This window comes from Sminthopsis crassicaudata, chromosome 3, assembly GCF_048593235.1.
Source record: "Sminthopsis crassicaudata isolate SCR6 chromosome 3, ASM4859323v1, whole genome shotgun sequence".
Classification (NCBI taxonomy): Eukaryota; Metazoa; Chordata; class Mammalia; order Dasyuromorphia; family Dasyuridae; genus Sminthopsis; species Sminthopsis crassicaudata.
Genome location: NC_133619.1, coordinates 262,977,497 through 262,995,070, shown reverse-complemented (window position 1 = coordinate 262,995,070; position 17,574 = coordinate 262,977,497). Strand labels below are relative to the sequence as shown.

Genomic DNA, 17,574 nt, shown 5'->3' with positions numbered 1-17,574 from the left:
CATTGTTGAAAAGAGCCATGTCTTTCAAAACTGATCATCATATAATCCTGTTGTTACCATGTACAATGATCTCTTGGTTCTGCTTCAATTAGCATCAGTTCGTGTAAGTCTCTCCAGGCCTTTCTGAAATCATCCTGCTGATTGTTTATTATAGAGTAATAATATTCCATTACATTCACATATCATACTTTGCTGACAGGCACCTACTTAATTTCCAGTTTCTTATCACTACAAAAAGGGCTACTACAAATATTTTTGCACATGTGGGTCTCTCTCCCTTCTTTTTGATCTCTTTGGATTACAGGCCCAGTTTTCTTTATTTTTTAAATACAACTCTAAAGATTAAAAGCTGTGAAATGTTTATTTACAATTGTTTTGTTTCCATAATTTTTCTGTTATAAGAAGTTATTTCTTTTAATATTTGTATAGAAACTTTGTTACAAGACAAGTTGCAATTTCATCAAAATGGCTATTTACTTTACCAAGATGGATCACTAAAACCTCTATGACTTGGTGGAAAATCTTTGCAAGTTGTTCTGCTTTCCCCTCCAAAAGCACATGTCCAGCTTTCTAATAATTAACCTCTCTGAATTTAGTTAAACTGATTTATGAATGACAGACATACAGACAGTTGCTGAGTACATTACTGAGGGAGTTCAATTTTGATAGGGCCTGCTAGACTTTGGCCCTTCATTCATCCAAAAGCTATCCACACCATAATGAGAAATCAGAAGATGCTGTCAGTGAAAATTATAAAATCTTACAAATTTTTAAAACTGAAAGTAATACATTGTAAAGGGCTGAAACTCTTGAGTTAATGCACTGAGGTCGGACAATCGAGCACTTGAGGTTAATTACCAATTGGACAATAGTCTATAAGAATATGCTTGGAAAATGGCCCTTCCCACTATCCTGTGCTGGCCCAATCATTTGGTGAATACAGAGAATTGTGGGAGGGACTAAGGGATCGAGTGAGACAAGCCAGAGTCACTTTTGGGCGGGAGCCGAAGAGGTGAGGCCATGGAGATCCTGCATCCTCCCCTTGACTTCTACCACTAAAGACCAAGAATAAAGACTTTTGCTTATCCTGACTTCAGCTGATTCTAAGGTATCCAGGGTGCTAACATAGTCATCAAAATACACCATAGTAGTTAAAACTGTTAAAACCAATTTGTTGGTATTCTCATTTAAAAAATTGGTTAATCTAAAATTTATCCCCAAAGTTTACTTCATTGGACATATAGGATCAGCTGTAAACTCTAGATAGTATCCAAATAGAATCAGGTGAGGCTTTACTGCTATTTGTATATCCACTAATTTTTTCATTTGATTACAAAAATTTCCTTAAGCCAAAGAACTAAAGTATAAAGTGACTGTTTAAGTTGCTGAAGAGCAGTAGTATAGCAATGTAAATCAATCTCTTTCTCAACTCATTATGGCCTACAATAATAAGCTATATAATTTTGGGCAATAAATTGCTCTCATCTCTCTCTCTTTCTTTCTTTCTTTCTTTCTTTTTTTTTTTTTAGCTGAGGTAATTGGGGTTAAGTGACTTGTCCAGGGTCACACAGCTTGGAAGTGTTAAATATCTGAGTTCGGATTTGAACTCAGGTCTTCTTGACTTCAGGGCTGATGCTCTAGCCACTGTGCCATCTAGTTGCCCCACTCTCATCTCTTCAATAGTTATATGCAGTTGTCCTTTTCTTTCTTTAGAGAAATCCTCTGTTATCAAATACCAATGTATGTATTTTCTTCTCTCAGTAAATGTGTGGTATATTAGTTGTAATATCAGATTAGTGAACTCAGTGAGTGAGATAATCAGAATTTTGACCTGTAAAATAAAATAAATTTAGTTCACTAGAATTTTAGTTTGTTATGAAAACAATTTGAAAGACTTCAGTACATTTCATGCTTTTCTCTATGGAAAAATTGAAATGTTTACAAAGCAGAAAGACTTCACCATTTACTATTCCCCTATATTTTATGAGTACTTCATCTTTAGCATATGTCCAGTTGCTATATATAAGGTACATTAGTTTCTAACCTCAGTATTTAAAAGATCTGATTTCATCAGTATGGGTGACACAAGACCAATAAAGATTAAATCTATCACTCAATGAATGGCCTTTGAGATTATCTGTGGCTGAAAAATTAATCATCCTGCTTTTAACCTAGTATTGAATTTCTCTACATTGTAAAAACTGATCCCTAGAGAACAACATATAGTCAATCATTGAGAAACTTCGAAACTTCAAGGGAAAGAGGACAGTATTTAGAGACAGAGGTTATAGACTGTGCCATTTTCTAAATATTTAACTTTGAATTTGTCAATTACATGTTTTGAGACCTCAGTTTTTTCATATATAAAATGAACAAGTTGGACAATGTCTCTTTTATTTTTAAATTCTGTGATCCTTGTGAAGCTTTCTCAGTTTGGTAGGATCTACAAGATTATGCTCTGCTGACAGTCTTGTAGAGCTTAATGTAAACTTCCCATCATGACATGGAATACAGATAAGACCCAAGTGAAGTTTTCTTATTATGGTCACTTATTCTTATGATGAAAAAATCCCCAAATCCCAAGAGTCAGAACTATCTTTGGTATCTTCATATTAAGAAAAAGAGAGACTTATTAATGAAAAAGTAAAATATTAGGGTTTTCCTTTTAGGAACAAAAGATTAATTCTATAAGAGAGTTGGAAACGACTTATTTAGTAATTTTATTTCATTTTAGAGAAAAAGGGAAAGTGAATATGAAATTTGAAAGAAGTTTAAATTCTAGGTGTAGAAGAATATTAACAAGGGTAAAAATAAGCAGGTAGCACAAAGTTACATATTTAAGATTTCTGTTTGCACCTGGAGAGTCTATATAAATCACAGCTGAGTTTGACTCTACTCAAGGGACAACAAATGAAATAATTTTTCTGCTACTTCTAGTCTAGAATCCTGGTGACTCAGAAATAAAACAGAACAGAAACCCTGTGCACAATTGCCTCCTTGTTTTGAATACTTTGAGGGGAAAAAGTCACTTTTGCTTTTATTTTCTTACATGTGTGTGGCTGTATTTTCTCCTTTCCTCTATCCAAAATGCTATTGAGTAAACCTAAACATTAACTTGTAGGATTTTAATGAAGAAATACTGCTGAACTGATGATAGATTTGTCCCTTGGTTGATATTAAAGCTAGAAACCCATCTCATCTTCCCTGTCACTAACAGGAGCTCTTTGTTTAAACCAGCTTCAGTCCAGAATGGCTTATTTATAATATTATTCTCATAAGTTATTAGCTAGAGACCATTTAGCTAAAGCCACAGAGGCCATCAATCTATACCAAATTCTATCCTTTACTTTGCATCTTGGTTTACTCAAAGTTCAGCTCTGGTGTGAATGTGACTTTTCTGTAGAAATATCCTACTCAATTCTCATGTCTAATTGCTCAACATTGATTCTGACTTCCCAAGAAAAATTCTTAATTACAATAATGTTATTTTTGGCACTGGTCCAGGAGATTCTCCGAGAAGTGAGAAAAGTTAAAAAAAAAAGTCAATGTACAAATACAAATGAGGTACAGAACAATTTTGGTCACACATAGAAAAGGAACTTTGAAGCATAAAAAGTTATAGAATGTATAAAAATGTGGCACCATTAATTTTGTCACCTTCAAAAGTCTGAATCAATCTAATAGAACTAGGTGTGAACAGGTTAGCCCACCTTCTTGAATGAGTCACAGGCATTGAATGAAGAACAGTTTGTGTACTTTAAAGACTTTCTATTTAAAAAGAAAAGAAAGAATTATTTCAAAAACATCATGATATTCTGTGAGCCTGGCAGGTGGGAAAATAAGAATTGAACCAGAAAGATCCAACACACCAGGGCCAATCAATGAAAAAGAAAAAGAGGAGAGAACTAAGCTGTTAGGGAAGAGAGAGCCTGAGAAGAGCTGTCAACTCAGCAAAAATCTATGCCTTTTCCTTATTGGAAATACTGATGAGATTAGATTCAGGGAACCAAATGATGAGATTAGGGTTCCTGGTGATCATGATAAGGTTAGTGATAGCTTTGGGGGGTTCAGGGAACCAAATGAAGAGGTTTGGCTCCCGCAACCTCCCTTAGGATTGAGGCAAGGTAGGGAGTTGTGGGAACCCCTTCTGGCGGTAAAGAGGTCCTTCGTAAAGGAATTTACAAACCCGAAAAGCTACACTGATAAGAAGTTTATTATTGGCATTGAGAAGTCAGCCTCTGCTATGCATAAATAGAAAACTTGAATTCCTTAGTAGCAATGTCCCGACAGGAGAGTAAAGTAGTGGAGGAGTCCTGGCAAGGAAGTAAAGTTTCTAGTAGAGAAATCCTGACAGAGACATATAAAGTCTTGTAAGGGAAATAGGTGAGGATAATGAAAGGGTAACGCTGAAGGAGAATATTCCAGTGGGCAGAGGCTGCTATGCCAGAAATAGAGAGAGGTTCCTTGGCATGTCATATTAGCTCCTCTGCCAGGAATGAGTTCTAAGTTGGCTCTTTTTATCTACAAGCTGGGTTTCAGTTTGAGCTGGAATTGAATAGAAAATCTTCAATTGAATAGGGTTGGAATTCTTCAGCTTAGGACTCAACCAGCCCCACCTAGATAACAGAATGAAGCTATTTGTTCTCAGGTGGGGTCTTTACAGTGGCAGGATTCAAGGAAAAAGTCTCCTTGAAGGAGCTTTAGAGTTTTGGGGCTCCCTTTATCAATATATTTTATATATAGTTCTAGATCTAGGATATAAAATAGCTTTCCCTTCCTGGTCTAGAATTATGATGATTCAGAAATAAAACTGAACAGAACTTTTTTTTTTTTTAATTATAACAATGCTAAGTGACACAGTGGACAGAATGCTGCTCTGAAGTGAGGAAGACCTGAATTAAAATTTGAACACTTAATAGCTCTGTGACCCCGGGCAAGTAATTTAATCTTTTTACCTCAGTTTCCTCATCTAGAAAATGAGTTGGATAAGGAAATGGCAAAACACTTGAGTATCTTTGCCAAGAAAGTCCCAAATGGGGTTATAAAGAGTCAAACATGACTAAAATGTCAACAACAGTAATAAATAAATAGTATCGAGAAAGTAATTTATATAGTATCTAAAATGTTATAAAGAAACATAATTTTGAAAGACAAGAATTCTGATCAATGCAATGACTAGCCACAAAGACTAATAATGAAACATGCCTCTCCCCTCATAGGAGGGATTATTATTATCAATAAATGCACAGGATATTTTTCCTCTCCTGATTTATTGCCATGTAGTGGAGCAGCTTGTATAATTCAATGATACTATGAACTATGCTATGCAGGCTTACTCAAGAAGGACAGGCATTGCATATATTTCAATTTTGTCTCAGCTGGGTAAAGAATTGTTGATCACACACAAATATATATATATATGTATGTATACATATATATATGTATATATATATATATAATAAAAACACATTAAACTAAAGAGTGAAACAGAGACAAAAAAGAAAGATTGGGGGATAAATTTGTGAAAACTCAAAATGAACTTCTGTTTTGGAGGATGGATCATAAAACATTTTGGATCAGATAAGGGCTAATTCTGTTCCAGGCATCTCCTAAACACTGAAAATGTAAAGACCAAGAATTTAAGACAGCCCTTAGATTCATTGATCTTACAAAGACAAAACACAGAGGAGCCTGAAAGAGTTAGGAAAGAGGGAACTCATTTAGGGTCAAGTCAGCTAGTTTATAGGTTGAGTAGAGCCACAGTGAGCTGTATGTTAATTGACCAGTATGGCTGGAAGTTTTCATGATCTGGCATTTCCTGGCAGAAAGTCATCAATCATCCATAGATCTCAGAGTGGAGTCATTTTCAGTGGGGAAAACAGTTGATATAAAGGTTGAGATGAAGAGAATAAAAGAAAAAGGGTAAGGTAAGAACCAACTATATGGATCTGGTCTAGTGAATAAGAGGAGGATGAAACTGCTTCAATTGTACATCATTAATGTTAATTACATTCTTTCTCTTTTATTACCTTCTTGTTTGTAAATAAGGGGATGGAAATGAAGTGAGGAAAATTCTAAAAAGTTACAATGGAAGGAAACTAACAATTGCAGCAGGATAAGGAAAAGGAAAAGAATAGTAGAATTCAGCACAATGTTTACAAGAAACATTAAACAAAGTTAGCATAGGGTTTAATACAGAGTTAAAATGATGGACTGGTGCAGCTTTATTATGGTTCAGAAGAAACTAAACACCAGAGGTTAAAAAATCATAATCTCAGTAAAGGCAAAAGCAAAAAGAGATAACATTAAAAGAGATAAAAAGGGAAACTATATTTTGTTTCAAGGCAATGTTGTTAAAGAAATAGTATCAATACTTAATATATAAGCACCAAGTGGCACAGCATCTAAATTTTAAACTGAAAGTTAACTGAATTATAAGGAAAAGCAGCACAGATAGCAATAATCTAATTTACAGCACATGTACAAGAAATAAAGGAAAATTTTAAATACTACTTTGCCCTTTACATGCCAACAAATAGATAATTTAAATGAAATGGATGAATATTTACAAATATATAAAATACCAATAAACAAAGCATATCAATAAACACATGGCTCAGACTCAGGGATAGACTGAGGGGGGGATGGAGTCAGGGTGCTGAGAGTGGGAACCAATCCAGTTCTGACAGGGTGAGGGGAAGCATGGGGGGAGGAACCCCGGAGATGGGGAGAGGCATCTTGATAAGATGGTATAAAACATTCTGATAGCTTAGGATGGGGAAAGACATTCTGATATTCTAAAACATAAGATCTTTTATCATTATTAAATATTCTGATAAAGAGGGAGGGGAGGTTTTGCAGGACTGAGCTTTGAGAAGTAGGGAAACTGAGTCAGGATAATTGGAGAAACTGAGTCAGGACAATAAAAGAGAACTGTGGCGTAACATTATGATACCTAAAGAGTCTCTTGATATCTAAATGGAGAAAAGAAAAAGTGGAGAATCAGAAAACTCTAAGACTGCATCCCAAATAAATATTTATACAAAAATGTACAGCAAATATTTTTAAAAAGACAATAAAGCAACATATTAAAGAAGATTGCATCTTATGATCAGGTTGAATTTATGTCAGGCATTCAGGGTTGGTGCAATAAGGCAAACTATAAGCATAATAGACCATATTAACAACAACCCAATAAAAATCAAATTATTATACTGATAAAGCAAAACATAGCAATGATCCCTGCTTTTAAAAAGTAAAGGAGATAAACTCCAAATATTTTATCAAAACTTAGAGATACATGACAAAAAAAGAGAAAGTGTTCTATTTAGGTATTTTTATATGCAGAGAAGGGAAGGAGCTTTAAAGGGAGATGTAAATCAGTGAGATCACTTTGAAACTGATATGTTAAATTTATTATGTATTTTAAAAATACAAATGATACATAATAAAGATTTGTAGTTTCATTTATAATCCTTTCCCCATTCTTTTTTTTTTTTTGAATGTGGAAATCTTCACTGTGTTTGGTGTTTATCAAATTCAAAATAACAAAAAATTTTTTTTAAATTAAAAAAAAAGAAAAGGCAACCAACTGGAGGATGTGGCATTTGATTTGGATTAAAGGATAAGTAGGGATTGAACAGTTTAAGAAGGAAGCACTAAAGTGCCATGACTGGGACTATACACAAAAAATTTCAGAATGTCAATGGTGTGAAGAATGAAGTAAAGAAATAGTAAACAGGTTTAAAAAAGACCTATTAAAATGCTACTATAAAAGTTCAAGCTATTGGTGAAAATCTATATTAAAATGATTGCTGACAAAAGAGATATATAAGAAATATAATCCCTGGTTTAAAGAGTCTATTGTATGGGACTCTGCTCCTTATTGACAGAGATTAATTGCTCATTGCTCCATCAATATATAAGGGGGCAGATAGATCCACTTCTAAATTGGAAACTCCCATTCTCTGTAGAGAGCAAAATGGCCAGCTTCTGCTCCAACATCCTGCTTCCCATTCTCCCAGAAATCAAAGTCTTTGGAGAAAGAAACTCCAGATATCTGATCTTGCCTGTGAGACACATATAGACAGAATCATGTGGACTATATAAGCAAAGAAAGAATCAAAAGCATTTGGAAATTAATTGGATATGAGAGATGAGGGAGAATAAAATGTAAAAAATGACATCAGCATTTCAAATATAGGCTATTGGTTAAATAGAAGTTTTAGTAATAAAATTGTTCAGAAGGAAGATTAAGTAATATGGTAAAGATACTAAGCTTTGGTTTCAAAATGCTGACTTTAAGGAGATGGTCGGACATCTAGGTAGAAAAAATTTAAAACTTTGAGAGATGTGGATTTAAAGGTCAAGAAAGAGGTTAAATCTGTAGACTCAGAGTTATAAATTATCTGCATAGAAGAAATAGCTGAAGTGTGGGAATGATTGAAATTGAGTTGAGGGAGTTTACAGTAAAATAATGAAATAGGGATAAATGCAAAAACATTTGTAATTCTCCTGATTTAAGGAGCTGAGAATAGGACAAGTTGGAAAAAGAAATAGAAAAATGAGGTAAGGAGGTAGGAGGTAGAAGATCCAAGGAAGTGTTGCATTTGGAAAAGGAAGATAAAAAGAGTATTCAAAAGAAAGGAATTATCAAGTATTTAAGATGGGTTAAAGATGTTAGGGGCTAGTTTATTTGACAATCAGAAGGTTAATAGTGATCTTTGAAAGAAAAATTTCAGTAAAAGTGAGGGAAAAAATCATATAGTAAAGTGTTGAGGATAAAGTGGGTGTTGATAAAGAAGAGATAACTTTTTCAAGGAGATTGACAAAATATGGCAAAAGAGTCGAAAGAAGGATTTATTTATTCTTTTGTTTATATATTATGCATTCAGTTTGATGGAAAGGAATTAATGTAAAGAAAGAAGATAAATGAACTTGAGGAAGCAATTACTGACTATATAGGAAAGGATGGGATTAAGAACAGAAGGAAAGAGAGATTAGTTTTGAGTTTGCTTTGGCTTTTGCTTTGAATTTCTCTTCAATAATTTTATGATTTTTGAACAACAACCTTTGAGTAGTGAACATTTTTTTTTTTGCCTTGGCAATTGGAAATATCTCCAATTTGATAGGTGGCTTATGCATTTCTCATGACTGATACATATTGTCCTATCAAATGATTTAGGAGATTATGTCAGATTATCTATATGATCTTTTAAAAAGAGATAGGCATTTTTTGGTTAGAAAAGAGTTTAGGCATATGATTACTGAGTACATGGGGATAAAGTATCTTTATAATTTCATTACTTTATGTTAAAAAGTTTGGGGTTTAGCAAAATATATTTTCACTTTATACTTGGACTTTAGCAAAATTCTAAATTCACTTTTTCCTTAGGTGCTTCTTCCCCATTAATTTAAAAATTCCAAAGCATTATAAGAAAAATAGTCAATGTTCCTGATTCACTTACACTTAATTCTCATAAAGACTTTTTGAAATGAGTTATTTCATACCCATTAAATAATTTAGATTTTTTTTTTTGAGATTTGTGCTTAATTCTCTCTTGAACACAATCAGGATACTAATGACATCTAGGAGAATCATTCTTATGTATTTTATTTCTAGGCTCCATATGTATCATTCATTAACCTCTAGTCTAGAGTGTTGTATGAGAATATTGAACTTGAAGTCATTATTAGCTGGGCAAATAGCAATCTCTTTTGGTCTTGATTTCTTCTTTTATAATGTAAAGATAATAACAATAGCAACTAACTCACAGGCTATTATTAAAATACAATCTTCTCATTATATAAGATTAAGAAGCTTTTCTTTATTCCTTCCTCATCTTGTACCTGTAGCCATGATCCAATGTTTCAAAAACTTATGAAGCCACAAATAGTAGCCATACTCCTTTAATTGCTGTTTTAGTACAAATAGATAATCAGAGAATGCAATCTAATGGAATTGCTATGAAGTTGGTCCTATAAGATTCTATATGTTTTTCAGCCATCTTTTTCCATGCTCCTTTTGGGATAGAACTCATAGGATTATAAATTAGGGGCAGAAGAAATAAGGAAATATTCCATCTCTACATCCATCTCCTTTGTTAAGGAGGAGAAGCAGAACTATTACATTTTGTTCATCATAAATTGGAAATAATAAGAAAACTAAGTTTGAGTCTAGATTTAGAACCTTCAATAGCTTTTAGAAATAGGAAGTAGATCTGTGATTTCACTGATATAGAAAACTACAAATAAGAAAAATTTCAACCACCAATATACAATAGAACTTTCTCTGCAACTTACAGTCTTAGAGCATTACCTAGATTTCTGAGAGATTAAATGATTAGCCCAGAATTGAACAGCCACTATATATCCAAGCCAGGACTTAATGCAAGTCTTTCTACTTTTGAGGTCAGTTCTCTATCCATAGTCACGATTATACTAGTGGATTTTTAACAATTTATAAGATATCTTGCTAAATGCATATCAGCCAAAATAATGTTTGACTAAAAACTTCTATATGAGGCTCAAACATTTTACTTTTAATAAAATATTATATTTACAAGCAATTAATGGCAAACTGCATAATTTTACTTTAAAAACACTAGCAAATAAAAACTATATTAGAAGTTTATCATTTAAAGCATATCAATTTTCCTAATGCAAAGATTTTAGTTGAGATATTTTTTGCTAAACATATTTTAAGCTAAATGGACGACTAATCCTTATCATCTGAAAATAGAACATATGGTTCAGATTGCTTAAAAGAGCTTTGACATGCCAAAGAAGATTGTGCATAATAAAAATTTTCTTCTCAAGAAGTTTTCCTTGCTACTTGGTAACTTCAAACATCATCTTTATTAAATGCACATTAGCAGATATAAAGGCAATGACATAGAGACTTATATCTTCAATTTTTAAATAATAATTGATAATCCCCCAACCAAAAATTAAACTCGAAATACAAAAATTAAAAGGAGAAATCAATAAAATTGAAAGTAAAAAAACTATTGAATTAATAAATAAAACCAAGAGTTGGTTTTATGAAAAAGCCAATAAAATAGATAAACCTTTGGTAAATTTGATCAAAAAAAAGAAAGAGGAAAATCAAATTGATAGTCTTACAAATGAAAAGGGGGATCTTTCCACCAATGAAGAGGAAATTAGAGAAATAATAAGGAGTTACTTTGCCCAACTTTATGCAATAAATTTGATAACTTAAGTGAAATGGATGACTTCCTCCAAAAATATAGGCTCCCTAGATTAACAGAGGAGGAGATAAATTGCTTAAATAGTCCCATTTCAGAAAAAGAAATAGAACAAGCTATTAATCAACTCCCCAGGAAAAAATCCCCAGGGCCAGATGGATTCACATGTGAATTCTACCAAACATTTAAAGAACAATTAGCCCCAATGTTATATAAATTATTTGAAAAAATAGGGGATGAAGGAGTCCTACCAAATTCCTTTTATGACACAGACATGGTACTGATACCTAAACCTGGTAGATCGAAAACTGAGAAAGAAAATTATAGACCAATCTCCTTAATGAATATTGATGCTAAAATCTTAAATAAGATATTAGCAAAAAGACTTCAGAAAATCATCTCCAAGATAATACACTATGATCAAGTAGGATTTATTCCAGGAATGCAGGGCTGGTTTAATATTAGGAAAACTATTAATATAATTGACCATATTAATAATCAAATTAATAAGAACCATATGATCATCTCAATAGATGCAGAAAAAGCATTTGACAAAATCCAACATCCATTCCTACTAAAAACTCTTGAGAGTATAGGAATAAATGGATTATTCCTTAGAATAATCAGGAGTATATATTTAAGACCGTCAGTAAGCATAATATGCAATAGAAATAAACTGCAACCTTTCCCAGTAAGCAGGAGTGAAACAAGGTTGCCCACTATCACCATTACTATTCAATATAGTACTAGAAACGCTAGCCTCGGCAATAAGAGCCGAGAAAGAGATTCAAGGAATTAGAGTAGGAAATGAGGAAATTAAACTATCACTTTTTGCAGATGACATGATGGTATACTTAGAGAACCCCAAAGACTCTGCTAAAAAGCTACTAGAAATAATTCAAAAATTCAGCAAAGTGGCAGGATACAAAATAAATCCACATAAATCCTCGGCATTTTTATATATCACTAACAAAATGCAACAGCAAGAGATACAAAGAGAAATTCCATTCCAAACAAATGTTGATAGTATAAAATATTTGGGAATCCATCTACCAAAGAAAAGTCAGGAATTATATGAGAAAAATTACAAAACACTTGCCACAAAAATAAAATCAGATTTAAATAATTGGAAAGACATTCAGTGCTCTTGGATAGGCCGAGCGAATATAATAAAGATGACAATACTCCCCAAACTAATCTATTTATTTAGTGCTATACCAATCAGACTCCCAAGAAACTATTTTAATGACCTAGAAAAAATAACAACAAAATTCATATGGAAGAATAAAAGGTCAAGAATTGCAAGGGAACTAATGAAAAAAAACTCAGAGGAAGGTGGTCTAAGTGTACCTGATCTAAAGCTATATTATATAGCAGCAGTCACCAAAACCATTTGGTATTGGCTAAGAAATAGACCGGTAGATCAGTGGAACAGATTAGATACAAAGGACAAAAAAGGGTACATCTATAGCAATCTAATCTTTGACAAACCCAAAGATTCCAACATTAGGGATAAAAATTCATTATTCGGAAAAAACTGTTGGGAAAACTGGAAATTAGTTTGGCAGAAATTAGATATGGATCCACACTTAACACCATATACCAAGATAAGATCAAAATGGGTCCATGATTTAGGCATAAAGAGGGAGATAATAAATAGATTAGAGGAACAGAGGATAATCTACCTCTCAGACTTGTGGAGGAGGAAGGAATTTATGACCAGAGGAGAACTAGAGATCATTATTGATCACAAAATAGAAGATTTTGATTACATCAAACTAAAAAGTTTCTGTACAAATAATACTAATGCAAACAAGATTAGAAGGGAAGTAACAAATTGGGAAAATATTTTTAAAAACAAAGGTTCTGACAAAGGTCTCATTTCCAAAATATATAGAGAACTGACCATAATTTATAAGAAACCAAACCATTCTCCAATTGATAAATGGTCAAAGGATATGAACAGACAATTCTCAGAGGAAGAAATTGAAACTATATCCACTCACATGAAAGAGTGTTCCAAATCACTACTGATCAGAGAAATGCAAATTAAGACCACTCTGAGATACCACTACACACCTGTCAGATTGGCTAAGATGACAGGAACAAATAATGACAAATGTTGGAGGGGATGTGGGGAAATTGGGACACTAATACATTGCTGGTGGAGTTGTGAAAGAATCCAGCCATTCTGGAGAGCAATCTGGAATTATGCCCAAAAAGTTATCAAACTGTGCATACCCTTTGACCCAGCAGCGCTACTACTGGGATTATATCCCAAAGAAATACTAAAGAGCGGAAAGAGACATATATGTGCCAAAATGTTTGTGGCAGCTCTTTTTGTTGTAGCTAGAAACTGGAAGATGAATGGATGTCCATCAGTTGGAGAATGGTTGGGTAAATTGTGGTATATGAAAGTTATGGAATATTATTGCTCAGTAAGAAATGACCAGCAGGAGGAATACAGAGAGGCTTGGAGAGACTTAAATCAACTGATGCTGAGTGAAATGAGCAGAACCAGAAGATCACTGTATACTTCAACAACGATACTGTATGAGGATGTATTCTGATGGAAGTGGAAATCTTCAACATAAAGAAGATCCAACTCACTTCCAGTTGATCAATGATGGACAGAGGTAGATACACCCAGAGAAGAAACACTGGGAGGGGAATGTAAATTGTTAGCACTAATATCTGTCTGCCCAGGTTGCATGTACCTTCGGATTCTAATGTTTATTGTGCAACAAGAAAATGATATTCACACACATGTATTGTACTTAGACTATATGTAACACATGTAAAAGTATGGTATTGCCTGTTGTCGGGGGGAGGGAATAAGGGAGGGGGGGTAATTTGGAAAAATGAATACAAGGGATAATATTATAAAATATATATATATATATATATATATATATAATAAAAAAAATTAAAAAAAAAAAAAAAAAAATAAAAAGCTTGAATGAATATTCTTTAAGGCATTCTATCTAAGAATCATTCTTATGTATTTTATTTCTAGGCTCCATATGTATCATTCATTAACCTCTAGTCTAGAGTGTTGTATGAGATTGTGACCACTCTTAAAACAGAGAGTAATTAATAAACTGTGATGAAAATAATTCTATCCTTTAAAAAGCTATATTTTTTAGACCTTGTTCCTAGAGGTGTAATGGTTTCAATCTGTGGGCCAAGAACATATCAGTTTGTAAACAACCTCCCAAAGTTATTCATACCAGGCAAAAATGAATATTACCAAGGTAGTCTATTAAACACATCTGGAGGTTCCTTGAACAGCCTACCGGGAAATAAAAAGGACTGAATTAAAGGAATAAAATTAAATTGCCATTAAAGATAGCATAAGATAATGTCACCATATTTTCAGAATACCAGACTCTCGGTGAAGAATATGAACATTACTCGAAACAATCTCTCCAAGACAAACGTCTTAGTTTCACTGATCAATATTAGTTTTTTTCCCCTCATCATCACACTCAATCTGCTGCAAAGAAATTACAAAAAAAGCACTGTTATATCTATATGGTTTCTTAATTACAAAACATAAGTGGAATTTAAAGGTGATTTGTTATTATTGAGTCATTTCAGTTGCATTTGACAATTTGTTATTTCATTTGGGGTTTTCTTGGCAAAGACACTGGAGCAGTTTGCATTTCCTTCTCTGGCTCATTTTATAGATGAGAAAACGGAGGCAAACAAGGTTAAATGATTTGTCCACATTTAGTAAGTCTAAAGTCATATTTGAACTCAGAAAGATGAGTCTTCCTGATTTTGGTCATGGCACTCTATCTGTTGTGCTGGATTTCTAGCTGCCCCAAATAGGTTGATAAGAATCACTTATGTCTGTGAGTGCTGTTTTCTTGGTAGATGACTATAATGATCATTAAAATTACAAGCTGCAAAGGATAGTGTCTATCCTATATGTGATGCTTTTAGTTGGGATACAGATCTATGATTTAAACAAGAGGTAGCTTACATTGAAGGAATGGAAATATGCCTAAACTTATGAACTTATGATGAGCAAAATAAAAATGTTTCCCAAATCAGAGTGTAATCTGCATAGGGATGCAATAGTTATACTTTGTGGTCATCTGTTCTGCTGGGAGTACATTATAGAGTGATGGGTGATGTAACAGCAGATAAAATATCTTTTATGTAGAGAAAGTTTCATGTATCAAAATATTTGCCTAAGATATAATCTTTAGCAACCCAGAACAAAGACCACAAGAGAAGAAAAGGAAGTTCAAGATCATTTCTTAAGTCAAAAGCAAAGTTCATTTCTAAGGTATCCAAAATCAAGATGGTGAATTAACTTGCTCTGAAATTATAAAAATTTCAAGCAATTTTATAAAAGTTTTCCTTTGATTTTGTTTTTGAAATCATGGTACAACTATATCTGATGCTCAGATATTGATGAGATTATAAAAAAGCTAGGCCTAAAATTAGAGATACAACTTTGAGATATTCAAATGTGGTAAGCTAGGCTACCACTTTAACAACATACATGCAAACACTGGGACACAGACAAAGACAAGGTGAGCTTGATTTTACTCAGGAAATGCAATGTAAACCTTAAATGATGCTGTTGAGTGAATATCAACATTGCCTTCTAATCTGAAATAATTTTATTACTAATTTTGAATAATTCCACTCTAGTTAATGTATCATTTCCTAACTTGTTGTTATATAGATATAATTTTCTTAAAAAAATATTTTGCTTAAAATTATCTGCCATAAAAAAGAGGCAAGGAAAAGCTTTTATAGTGGAGGAGAAGGGGGGGGGGATGAGGGTGAGCGAGTGATCCTTACTCTCATTAGAACTGGCTCAAAGTGGAAATAATATACATGCTTAATAGCGTCATAGAAACCGCTATTTGCAGGAAAATAGGAGGTGAATGGAATATGGGAAGAAAAGAGGGTGATAAAGGAGAGGACATATTTGGGGAGGGAGTAATCAGTACCAAAACACTTTTGAGGAGGGACAGGATGAAAGGAAAGAATAACTGGAGGGAAATACATAATTCCTCCCAATTGCAAAAAAAAAAAAAAAAAAAAAAAAAATTGAAGAAAGGTTCTCTGATAAGCCCTTATTTCTCAAACATAGAGGGAACTCAATGAAATTTATATAAAAAAAAACAAGAGCCATGCCCCAATTGATAAATAATCAAAAGATTTGATCTGTTTCCAAAGGACTATAAATTCTTTGATCTAAACAGTACCACTACTCAACATAAATACCAAAAGAGATTTTTCAAAAAAGGGAAATGACCTATATGTGCAAAAATTTTCTCAGGGCAAAATATTTGGAAGTTGTAAGGATGCCTATCAATTGGGGAATGACTCAGTAAACTGTGCTTTGTGTTTGTGATGTAGTAGTATTGTTCTATGGGAAATGATGAGCAGGAGGCTCTCAGAAAACAAACAAACAAACAAAACTGGAAAGTCCTCCCTGAACTCCAGCAAAGTGAAATGTGCTATATGCAAAGTAATATCAATGTTGGGGGTTGACTAGCTGTAAATGATTTTTGCTATTCTCAATAGTATAATCATCCACAGCTTCTCTGAAAGACTTATGATGAGAAATCCTATCTATACCCAGAGAAGGAACTGATTGTGTCTGAATGTAGGCTGAAACATTCTCTCTTTTCTATCTCAGTCTTTCTTTTTAATTTAATTTTTCTTGAGGGTTTTTATTTTCATTAGGGTGGGAGAGCTATGTTTTCTTTCACAACTTGACTTTTATGGAAATGTTTTGCATAACTTCACATGTGGTTTCTTAATTGTGGGTGGGGATAAGGGAGAGAATTTAGAACTCAAAAATATTAAAAAACAAATGTAAAAATAAATTTTGTTTTGAATGTAACTGGGGAAAATCATCAAAATCATCAAATCATCAAAAATCATTAAATCATCGAATCAAAAATCATCCAAAAAAAGAAAAAATGTTTTGCTTATTCAAAAAGGGGTCCCATATGCTTATAGAAAGTAAAGTTTTAATTTAACAATGAACTGGAGATAGAAAAAAATGAGTCTGCTTTCAGGGAGCTCAACATGCTCTCATGACATGAAAAATCCTTATTTCCTAAATAAATTGGAGATAATCTTAAAGGTAAAGCATCATATTGAAGGCTTTTTATTTATTTATCATTATTTATTTGTTTTTTTGCTCATGGTAGAATTTTAGCTGAAACTTGAATGAAACCAGAGAAGTTTTAAAGTAGAAATGAAAATCAATTGAATTCAAAGCATAAAAAATAGACATGGAGTCCAGAGATGGAAGATTATGCATAAAGAGCAATAAGGAGATCAATGTCACTGAATCATGGACTATTAGGGGATAATAAAGAGTAAGAAG

At 33.0% G+C, this 17,574-nt stretch overlaps 1 protein-coding gene across 7 annotated transcripts in view; it reads left to right on the top strand.

Moving 5' to 3' along the window:
- ERG (ETS transcription factor ERG) overlaps window positions 1-17,574 on the top strand; it is a 130,575-nt gene that overhangs the window by 63,927 nt on the left and 49,074 nt on the right. The gene's annotated exons all lie outside the window — the stretch shown is intronic.